Source organism: Ambystoma mexicanum, chromosome 11 (assembly GCF_040938575.1).
Source record: "Ambystoma mexicanum isolate Mex_15411 chromosome 11, UKY_AmexF1_1, whole genome shotgun sequence".
Classification (NCBI taxonomy): Eukaryota; Metazoa; Chordata; class Amphibia; order Caudata; family Ambystomatidae; genus Ambystoma; species Ambystoma mexicanum.
In genome coordinates this window covers 532,342,983-532,355,122 of record NC_090934.1, presented here as the reverse complement: position 1 = coordinate 532,355,122, position 12,140 = coordinate 532,342,983, and positions in this window count along the sequence as shown.

The window sequence follows — 12,140 nt, the reverse complement described above, 5'->3', positions numbered from 1 at the left end:
ATCCCACCGCTGTACACCAATTTGTTAAGACGGATTTCTGAACTCTGTCCTGGTGGCGCAGAAGTTCAGAAGGCCAACCTAATTACTTGGAACAGGGTAACCTCTGGACAAGCCAGACCAATCAAGGTAGCGATCGCGGCGGTCAAGACTAGGTCTCAAGAGGGGTGAGGGTGACTGAAAGCCCGCAATGAGCACACAAAGCAAGAGCGCTTACAAACTACTCCAAACAGTTGTTATATCAAAAATAGATACACATTTATTTTAAGGCCTTTAAAACAATGACCGAAGCGAGAAAATCACAATATCACAATATTAAACCAACACATACCATATCAACACAATATATATACAAATACACAGTCGCAAGCGTTTAAAGCACGAAATATGTAGTCCACCTGAAAGGAAAGGAAAACAGGCAGTGCGATAACGCTTTAGACTCAGTTCGCCTTCAGAGGCACCTAACTAGATGGAAGTCCGAGCCCTGCGAAGAGTGGAGCCTTGTGCTCAAAGTACCTGCCACGCCGGTGCCAACGGGCAAAAGGGGAAGCTCTTCGGAGGAAGTCAGGCAGTTCGGGTTAGTGCACAGCAGAAGGAGAACAGGTTCCGCAACTCAAGCGCAGCCTCCACAGCGGGCAGAAGCAGAGCGCGAGTACGGCCAAAAGGGTGCTGTTTTTACACAGCAGGGAAAAGCAATGGGCTACTGCAGGAGGGCGACCAGATCCTAGCTAAACTACTCACCGGTCCCCGAAGCAAGCAGACCCAGGCTTCTCCACGTTAGTTTCAGCAGCTGGCAGGTTCAGAAGAGCAGAGAACGCCTCGTAGTCGTGTAGAGCAAAAAGACGTCCCAATCGACGAAACCAGCACAGTTTGTTGCCGCAGCAGGACAACGGAGCGGCCGTGTGTATTCGAGCCAAATGTACACTCCTCCCTTCAGACTTGGGAACGCCAAGTGTACGAAGCGTGGGAGAGTGACCAGGACTCGAAGTACAACACAACCTGGCGGCGGTTACAGAGCAGGACTCCCTTGTAAGCTGGTCAGTCAACTGGATGGCCCAGAGACACTTCCGAAGGCTTACTTGGCAGGAGTTGATGAAGTCGCCGGGAATAGCTGTTCCTGCTATTCCAAAGGTCGAAGCACCCGTACAGGCCTTCTGGTTCGATCAAAGGAGGAAAGGGTTTCACAGGACGACAGCAGTGCAAAGGAGGATTCCTTCAGCGGGTCACCAGCGATTCCTCGGTCCAGCCTCTTGGTTGCAGGATACTTGGCTCCTGTATTCCTTCGTTCGTGAGAACTCAGGAGATCGACATGGTAGTGGTGTTTCCAGCCCCCTCTTATCCACGGTTCCCTTCGCGCCAAAACGGAGGGGAGCCAATGGGAGATCCGCTCATCAACACACACACCATACGTGGACCAATCACGGACCACGGTGGTCCCAGGCATTCACACCACCCTAGACTCTCTGGCACCCAGGATGTGTATTGGGACCAGACATCCCAGCCCACACCCTGGAGGCACACAAACGACATGTAGAAGCCCGCGAAAGCAACCACGTTTCGCGGGAAAGTACATGCCCAAATAAGGAAGGCCCCGGGTCGCTCGACCTGGGGAAGGTGAAGGGAGCAAGACGGTCAGTGGACAGGACAAAGGAGCCTCGTGGTCTGGCCATTTTGGGAGCCAGGCCACCATTTTGGGTTCAGTGCGAAAAACGTGCTCAGAACGCCAAAAGGAGCTCAAAATAAACAAAACGATCGCTGCCACCATTCGAGTCCCTGAATGACTTGCACCGATCAAATACCATCCTAAAAGAGTATCTAGGGCCTGTAGAAGGCTAGAGACCCAAGAGAGCTGTAACTTAGCTTACAGTGCCCTCTTGTGTCATGTTGCACTAAAGCCGCAACATGATAAAAGAAACTACGGGAAACAGCGTTCCCCGGTACTGACTGTCTTAAGGGCATGTCAGTTTCCCCGTAAGAAAGGAGCGAAAGCCCAGAGGAGTGCGGCAGAAGGCTGCACTTCTCTGGCAAAGTCAAGAACAAGGTGAAAAACAACAGCAAAAAGTTTAGGGGTTGCCACATGGAAGGAAAATTACCTACAATTACGAAATCTTTCCTAACAACAGGCACCTACCAGCACACAGTGGGGCACTTGCATGGCATATCACAACCATTATTCTCACGTACACTGATCAAGTGCTGGATGCCCTCCTCAAGCACACAGATGACCACATCTCATTGCCACGGTCTGCCCAGGAGATTGCTAACACCAAAGTGGGTTTCCATGCACTAGCTGGCATACCTGGTTGCATTGGTACCATCGACTGCACCCATGTGGAATTGTCGGTCCCACGTGCCATGTAGGTACTGTACCGCAACCGTAAACTATTTCACTCAATCAACGTGCAAATGGTCTGTGACTCCAACAGGATCTTCACACATTGTTGTGCCCGATTCCCCGGATCAACCCATGATTCAATGGTCCTGCGTAACTCCACAATACCATGCTACATGGAGCGACATGCAGGGCCAAGATCCTGGCTACTCGGTGAGTCTCATGTCATGAGCATGGAAATGTGAAGTGGGTAGGTTATCTAAGTACCAATGCATACTTCACCTGGCAGAAAGGGGGGGGGGGGTGATGCATACTTCACCTGGCAGAAAGGGGGGGGGATGATGCATACGTCACCTGGCAGAAAGGGGGGGGGTGGGAATGATGCATACTTCACCTGGCAGAAAGGGGGGGGGATGATGCATACTTCACCTGGCTGCGACTAGCAGTAGCCAGATCATACCCTGAGGCAGCACTTACGTCATCTGACACCTGTATACGTGATGCCTGACCTAATCAGCCCTAACATGTGAATGAAGGTGTGTCCCAACCATGACACAACCATCTGCAAGTGCATTGTACAAAATGGACCACATTGACTCCAACAAAATGCACCTACATGCACGTCACCAAACACCATCTACTCAAAGGCCTGTCCCCCATTACTGTGCCCAAAGGAGGCACATGATGGACTGGAACATCAATGCACCACAACACAGACAGCAAGGCCCACAAACTGTCCCTATTGACATCATTATTGTTCACTGGGGTCATAATGAGACAGACAGCAATGTTGCGATCATGTGAGCGTTAACCTCACAGGAAACGTGCCAGGTCACCTAAAGAAACGGCCTGAACGTACACAGTGGATGGGCACTCACAAGGCACTTGTCCCCCCTGCATACATTGTGTTTTGGCATGCAAAACAGTACATGAGAGCCATGAACATATACCGGTTGCATAGTGTGAATCCATTAGCGCAACTAAAAGTGGTGCAACGTTACAGTTGAATGCAAGGCATGGTGGCACGTCATGTTCAGAAATCAATCTCATCCCTGACACATACATTGTTGCCCACATACAGGTGATGCAGGCTATCCCCTGAAGAGGTGGCTTCTTACACCAGTCCGGAACCCACAGAACCAGCATGAGGAGGACTTCAACCATGCCCATGCACGTACCCGTGTGGTGATTGAGCAGGCTTTCGGCCTACTGAAGGCACGTTTCCGCTGCATCAGCAGGTCTGGCGGGGCACTCCAGTACCGCCATGAGAAGGTTGCGAAGATCGTCATGGCATGTGTCATGCTACACAATATGTGCGTCAGACGAAATGTGCCCCTGCCCCCTGACCCAGAACTGCAACCACCTGAGGATGAGGATGAGGAGGGTGGGGATGTGGCAGCACCTCAAGGAGGCAGCGATGCACAGGAGGGACGTGAAATGAGTCAAAATCTCATTGACCAATGCTTCTAGCACTCACGGTGGGTGTGTGTAACATGGAGACGGCACTTGGGGCACTGTGTGTGTCTGGGACATGCACACTGTGGACTGTACAACAATAAAGCACACATACGCAATGAGCAATGTCCACACATTGGATTTGTGCTAAACGATAAAGTGTATTATAATGGTGAAAAGGTATGACACACCAACTCCTCCCTCTCCCCTCCCCCCTGAAAACCCCAACACACCTACGCCCCCCTCCCCCCTGAACACCCCAACACACCCACTCCCCCCACCCCCCTGAACACCCCAACACACCCACTCCCCCCTTCCCCCTCCCCCTGAACACCCCAACACACCCACTCCCCCCTACCCCCTGGAATCCCTACGAAGGTGTGGTTCAGTCTGTGCAGCAGTGTGTGATGTAGTTCTTCTCCACTGTCTGGGCACTAATGACAGTCCCCTCCCCTGGCCCCCTGGGCACCCCTGCCCGTGCTGCGCAGGTTCCTTCCTGATCTGCGGATGGGGCTGCTCTGTGCCGAGCTGGTTGACGAGGAGGGTCCTGGCTGCACATTTGAACGGCTGTCCCGAATGGTCTGCACCAGTTCTGAGAGGACGTGCCGCACAGCGGCGAGTTCTGTGCAGATGTCCTTCGTGGAGGACTCAATGGCAGCCGTGACTCTGTCTGCACATTTCTCCATGGCATCCCTTGCCCCCCCACACTCTGCAACGTGTTCATTGAGGAGGGTGGATAGCTGCTGCTGCCGGGTGACAATCTCATCCAGGGTCTGCTGGTTCCTCTGGCTCATGGCCAATGGCATTGGCATGCCTATTGGGCTGCTCACCTCCTGCAGCGGGGATGGGGTGGCTGGCCAATCCTCGGCCTCCGACTGCCCATGTGTGGCATCCGCCTGCAGGGGGCTTAGGGATGTGTAGGGGGAATGTGGGTGGGCAGTGGGGCTTCCATCATCAATCTCCTCGATGCTCCGTGCCTCACTGTCGGAGGATGCTGCTATGGCAGCAATTTCGCCAAGGGTGCTGCTTGCAGCAGATCCTGTCCCTTCGGTGGGCACGATGTGTGTCATGTGCGCTGCTGCTGCTGAGTCTGTGGTGACAGTTGTGGTGGCTGTCAGTGCCCTGTCCTCTTCCCCTGGCAGGGTTTGTGGCTGCTGGGCTGTTTTCCTCGGGACGGCAGAGGTGGAGGCTTGCGGCCTTAGCACAGTTGTCCTGGCCCTCCTGGCGGCTGTGGAGGCAGTGGTGTCCTCATCCTGGAGGTCTGAATCAGAGCCTGTGGTGGAGAAAAGGAGGTATAGTGTTATTGATGGGTCTGCGGACATTGTGCGTGCATTGTGACGCATGACATCCTATCAGTAGGTACATGCAGCACATTTGAGGCAGGGGCATACAGGTTCTCTGCCTTTTGTGTGGAAGTAGCATGGTGGTATGTGGGGGCCGGCAGTTAGGGTGTGCATGCTGCATGTGTACAGGGTGGATTTTGGAGGTGTCTGTGGGCAGTCTCCTGCTGATGTGTTGCATTTGCACTATGGGGCAACATAGTACTTCACATGATTGGACTTTGGTGATTTTTGCAAGGCTTGATTGGAGCCACCTACCTGCATCTCCTGATGTCGGGACTCCTCTCTCCATCCCTCCGACTCCTTGTATGCTTTCCATTCCAATGGCGGATGCACAGATTTCCTCCCATGCTTGCAATTTGATGGGGGAATCAGATCCACCCCTGGTTGCCGTGCCCAGGTTCCTATTCGCTGAGAGGATGCTCCTGACGCGGAGCCTCAGGTCGTCCCACCGCTTTCTGCACTGCTGTGCGTTGCGGGGTACGGTCCCCACCGCACAGACACGCTGTGCCACTAGGGACCATATGGCCTTCTTTTTGGCTATTGCCGGCCTGGACATTTGCGTGGAGAAGACCACCGCAGCATTATCCTGGAGGGTCTCAGCAAGCATGGTTAGTTACTCCCGGGAGAGGTGGTCCTGGCGCTGCCGATTGCATGCTTTTTTAACATCTTTTGGCATTTTCAGGTTGGTAATTGGGTGGGTTATGGGTTTGGACAGGTCTCAAGGTCGGATGTGGAATGGTTGGGGAGGATGGCAATGGATTGTGTTTTTAAAGATGGCAGCCGTGCTCTTTCCCGTTCCGCCGCGATGACGCTACTTCCGGTTCCGCTTATTTACGGTCACCGCTAACTGCGGTGACCGCTAATTACGGTGACCGCTCACTACGGCCGCCGCTATGATGGGTGGCAGTAGTGCACCTTGCGTGGCGTACTATGCCGGTAGGGGCCGTTTTAGGGTCATTTACGCCATGGCGTAATTTACATTACCGGCATGGCGTAATGCTCGTGCGCGATGGGTCGGAATGTGCCGCTCTTTACGCCATCGGACCACGGCATAAACGTTCATTACGCCATGCCGGTAATGTTCAATACTTACCGCCTGGGTCGTAATGAAGCCCTATGTTTGCCCCCCTTCCATGTGAGAATGCAGCAACGATTGTGCATGAGACCTTTCCCTCTGTGAGTGCAGCAACAACTGTGTTACTGCCCCCTTCCCTGATGAGTGTGACAACAATTGCGTGAGTTCGCCCATCCTTGTGGGAGTGAAGCAAACATTGTGTTTGTACTTCTTCCCTTTCGGAGTGGGGCAACAATTGTGTGTGAGCCTCATTCCCTGTGGTAGTTAAGCAAAGGTTATGCGTGTGTCCCTTTCCCTATGGAGGTTAGTGTGGCAAACATTGTCTGAGTACCCCTTCGCTAGAGTGTAGCAAAAATTAGGTGTGCATCTCATTCACTGTGGGAGGTCAGTAAACAATGTGTGTGCTCTCCATTCCTTGTGTGAGTGCACTAAAAGTTGTGTGTGCTCCCCCTTCTATGCTTGTATGATACAAACATTGTGTGCGTAGTCTTACCTGCAGAAGAGCAGCACGAATTGCATGTCCTTCCCTTTAGTAGTGCAGCAACATTTCTGTGTGTGCCCCCCTTTCTTGTTGGAGTGTATTAAAAATTGATGTGCACCCCCTTCTATGCAGCAATCATTGTGCTTGTACCCTCTTCCCTGAGTGAATGGGGGATACATTGTGTGTAAGATTCTTTCTCTGTGGTGGTGCATAAAACATGTGTTGTGTATCCCTTCCCTGCAGGAGCGGAGTGAAATTTGCATGTCTTCCAGCTCCCACGTGCGAGTGCAGCACACATTGCATTGAATGGATGGGTGCCTCCCTCCCTGGTGGGAGTGTGGCAAAGAGTCTGTTTGCCCCCCTATCCTGTAAGAGTGTGGCAACAATGACCCATTTCCCCCTTCCCTGCAGCGGTGCAGCAAAAATGATGAGTATGCCACCTTCATGTTCTGGAGTGCAGAACAAATCTGTGTGCACTTCACTTCTCTGTGATAGTGTGCCAGCATTGTTCATGCACCCCCTTAATTGTGAGACTGCTGTAAAAATGGTACGTGGAACCCACAATTGTCTGTGGTTTTGAGGCAAACCATTCCTGCAGTAGTGTGGCAACAATTGTGTGTATGTGTGTTTGTGTATGTCTGCTTTCTTGTGGGAGTGTGGCGAAATATGCATGTGTGTCCCCTTCTCTGTTATAGTGTAACAAAAACTAGGTATGTTCACCCTTCTCTGTGGGAGAGTTGCAAGCATTGTGTATATACCCCTTTCTATATGCCCTTTCCCTTCAAGAGTGTGGTAAAAATGACAAGTGTGTCCCTTCGTTATGGCAAAAATGGCCTGTTATTTCCCTTAAATGCACATGTCTGCGATCGGAGCGTTACTGACAGTACACTCGGTACTGTGGCATGTCCATGCATGGAATGTTCTCACATATCCCTTTGCTGCATTCGGATCATTGACATATAGAATGTAGCAGACTTGTTACTTCCTGAACGGAGGCATCAACACAATTGTTTTCGATCTCTCCACACCACAGTCCCCATCACACACCATCAACATCACCATTACAGCGTCCTTACATGAGCGTCATCTGGGGAAGCCTGGAGAAGCACTCGTTGTCCCATATCTTTCCTTGCTATCAGTGACACTATTTTTGAGACCAGTTGGTTGGAGGCTGCATGAACAATGCCAGGGAGAGAAGGCAACCACAATTCTCTAATTACTGTAGCTGAACAGCTTTCATTTAACCAACCCCCACTCCATAACCCAAACTTACCATGGAGGGTGTGTCAAACCGTCAAACCGGATATTAAATTATGCCTCTTATTACAAACGATTTGTATGTATATTGGCCTATGCCAAGTTGCTTAAAATTTGTACGCAAATAACTCTCTGCGGCAAGGTCTTGTCCTTAGAAATTGATGTAAACCGCCATCTTGGATCAAGCCTCCATTTTAGGTTAGAAACCGCCATTTTGGGATTTTATACAAAGTCACCCTGTAATCTAAAAATGGGCATCTCGTGTGTCCTTGTTCTTGCCTTAACCTCTCCAACCTCTGTAGGGGAGTTAATGTCCAACCTGCCCTCAGGCTAAATGTTAGGGTCATGTAGACCTTGTCCTTTGTTGACCTCAGGAGCAGGGGATTACTTGAATTAGCAATGTTAAACTACAAGTATACAAGAACAGTAATGCTATCCGAATATAATATGCAAAACATTGTTTATTCTGTATTAAAACAATATGTAAAGAGTGTAAATGTTAAATTGAAGAATAATGTAGTGTGTTAGTAAATGTATTGAAAAAGTAAACCACAAGCACGGGATATGTAAATTGGGAAAGTGAACCTGGCACGACCGTAGCCCAGTGCATGATTAACCTGTAAAGGGGCTGGACATCATTTTACAAATTGTATAAATGTGTGGATGTCCAGCTAGGAAATTTCCTTACTGCTCATATTGAACCCTGCTGGTGGTCTCTGTGATGTATTGACGGCCAAATAGCTATTTGTGTACTTTGTTGAATACTGTTCAGTTTTGTAATAAAGATTCTGGGAATCTTTATTAGCCTGTGTCGGAGTATTTTTGTTTGCTTGGTATAACAGCCGTAATATTCTATTTTTTCTGATTCCACAGATGGCGCCCGAATAGGGACCCTCAAGATTGCCTTCGTCTCGTTGAAGGTTGGCTCGGCTATCGGACCGGGATCGGACGGTGTCAACAGAACCGGCCACTCTAAGACGAGAAGTGAATTCCTCGACGAAACTGCACGATCCGATCCCTGGACGGTGAGCTGTAGCCCGAGATGACGTCTTGACGAGGGTCCATATATTTGAGGTGGGTAAATTTGCTGAAAATCACCAGACACGTGGGTCCTTTGCATTGTCCTTAGTAACCCGATCGGGCCTCCCAGTCCTTTGGTCAGGTGAATCGTGTCCCGATTCTTAATTTAACCCTGACAAATTTGAATTTGGAGCATTGTACTCGCAAGCACAATTATTTAACCAGGTAACACCAGAACTTTAATATGCCTGGGAAATTGTCTGCCTGCTTTAGGGCATTTTTCCGCAGTGACAGACAATCTTTGGAAGATAGCCGTCGCGCACCACAGGAGGGGTCGCCGGCATGTACTATGTACTGTAAGAAAGGCTTTGGTAGTATAGCATTTAATGACATTTGGCACAGACAAACCAGGCATAATTCTAATCTTCGGTGGACAACCAATGGTAGTTTTGAAATCCTTCGTATAGAATATTTAGATTCTGTATTAGTAAAGAAGAAGGGTAGGCCTGCAGCATTTGACGCGTTGCACAGTTGGAAAATAGAAGCTTTGCAGCAACAAAAGAGTAGAAAGAAACATATGAGTCGACATATGACGAGTGTCAAAAAGGCACGGTTATATGATCAAAATAAGCAATTGGAGTCAGTTAGGAACACAGACAGAGCATTTCAATTAGGCATTCAGAAAATCTACCCTTCAAAAGATTTTCATACGTCAGACGAATTGATTAATAAACTTTTGCATGAACGAAGGCCTGATGCCTCCGCGCCACCTCCATATGTCCCTCGTCCTGGCGCTTTGCCCCTTCCTGTTGTAGTTCCCCCTCCCATAGTTCCTCCGGTCCTCCCTGTTGTTCTCCCTGTTGTTCTTCCAGCCGTCGCCCCTTTGCCTACCCCCTTGCCTTCACCTGATGTTTTTCAGAAAGTGCCTACTCTTCCTCTTCCAAGTGATCCTGCATCGCTTGTAGTAGACCAGGGAGCAAGACCAAGGGTTGTGACTCATAATACTGTGTCGCCAGACAAGAAAAGTGAATTGACTGCTTGGGCTAAACATTGTATGTAGAAGGGTGAGCAAGCTGATGTTTTTTCCACACTCGAAAATTGAAAAGATATTCCTGAGAAAAATGTTTTTATCGAAGGATTAAGTATGATGTGGAATAGACTAAATGATGTAGATTTCCCATAAGGGTTATGGGATTGGAACGCCTTAGCGTTGTCCAGAGATACTGCGGAGAAGGTATATGAGCATGTTGAGAGGATTTTTGAGTATAGGAAGGAGTTGGAAGAATTACAGAACGAGAAAGTAGATGGTGATAGTTTAGGTATTATGTATTTACAGAAACGGTTTTCTCCTCGTCGAGAATTAAAAGGTGAGGAAGCACGAATTTGTATAAAGGATGCGATAAGATGGATTTTGGATATGTCGATAACTCCAGATGAAGTATATGACACATACAGTCAATATACGTTAGAAATGCAAAAGAAAGTGATACAGGTGGTGGTAGAGCACCTGCAGAATGAGTGTGTAAGAAGAAGGATTTGTTGTCCCGCAGAATTGTTGAGTGTTTATAAGAGAGCTTTTTCGATTGATACTTCTTCAACTGCCTTAGCGCTTGATTTGGCTCTGTTGCTTAGTAAGCGTTCGGAGCTGCCTACTTCTCAGTTGCCTATGAGAGAGGTCCCTCCGACATTTGTCCCAAAAGTTGAGATTGCGGCTGATGCTGCACGAGGTATAGTAGCCGGAGAAATTCCTGCACATTACGTTTCACAGTTTGTTCATGTCCCGTTTTCAAGACAGGAAGTGAACACCATAAAGCAATCTATTCCTGATATACGAAAAAATCTGACCGGATTCTATAAAGAAATAGTCGGTCTTACAGTCGTCGGTATTCATTCTAAGTGATATTGACCTATTATTTCCCACACTCCTGCCAGTTGATTTGTGGAAGCAGATTAGGACTATAGATGACATACCTGAGTTGGGAGATACATGGAATAACATGACTAGGCTGGACAGAGAAAGACCAGCTGGCGAACGACCACTTCAAGTGATATTAACCTTGCCTGATAGAATTATTGTAAAATTGAAAACTATGGTTCCAGAAAAAAGAATCATATGGGACAAGCTTACGGCCTGTGTCCAAGGAAAGTCTGAGGGTGCTACTGATTTTTTCAATCGGTTTGAGCAGGTATTCTCGGATTTCAGTGGACAAGACTTGGGCACAGAGTCAGGGAAAAGGTTGTTTGTCGACAAATTTGTACGTGGATTGCTGCCTGACATCCAGTTACAGATTATGTCCTCTGAAAGCGCTTGGCAGGCGAAGTCCCAATCAGAAGTATTGCATATGGCTCAGTATTATGAAAATCGTGTAAACACTGAAAAAGAGAAACTTGAGAAAAAAAAGGGTGACTTGAAAACTAAAGTTTTATTGCAGCAGATTGTTAGAAACCCTAGAGGGGGTAATCAAATTAGGGGTCAGTACATTCCACAGGGAAGTGCACCCTTGGCTCCGGTAACCATTAACCAGTGTGCCTATTGCCGGCAGGAAGGCCACTGGCGCGCACAATGTCCGACCTTACAGCAAAGGTCATTTGGGAACATGGGTAGACGATCCAGAGGTCGCCCAGGTGCAGGGGGCCCTGGCAGAGGTCAGTTTGCACCAGAATCACAGCAACCTCCTTCACAAGATAAGCACGTTTCGAATGTGGATAATAGAAACATTTTTGATCACCCTTCTGCCGCGTACCTCTCCGAAGAACTTCATTTTGATAATATTTTGTTCCGCTAGGATCACCCGAAGCAGGATTTGGAACCTACGCCTATTCCCGTTCATCAGAAAGGCCCCTACGTTGAGATGACGGTGGGAAATAGGAAGCATCTATTTTTAGTAGATACAGGAGCACAGAAATGTTCCATTGACCATTCACGGGTTCCAAATATTCCCCTGTCAGGGCAATCCAACGTTTCCGTAGGGTTTTCAGGCACACCTGTAGTTTGTCCGGTCTCTTTGCCGGTACCGATAACACTGGGTCCCTTCACGGAACAGTGTCCATTTTTACTTACCACAAACTGTGGGGAGAACTTGCTGGGGCTAAATTTGTTGAAGGATTACACGCAGTAATTCATTGTTCTCCGGATGGAATTCGGCTAACAATTTCACCCCAGCAATCACTCGCCTCTCA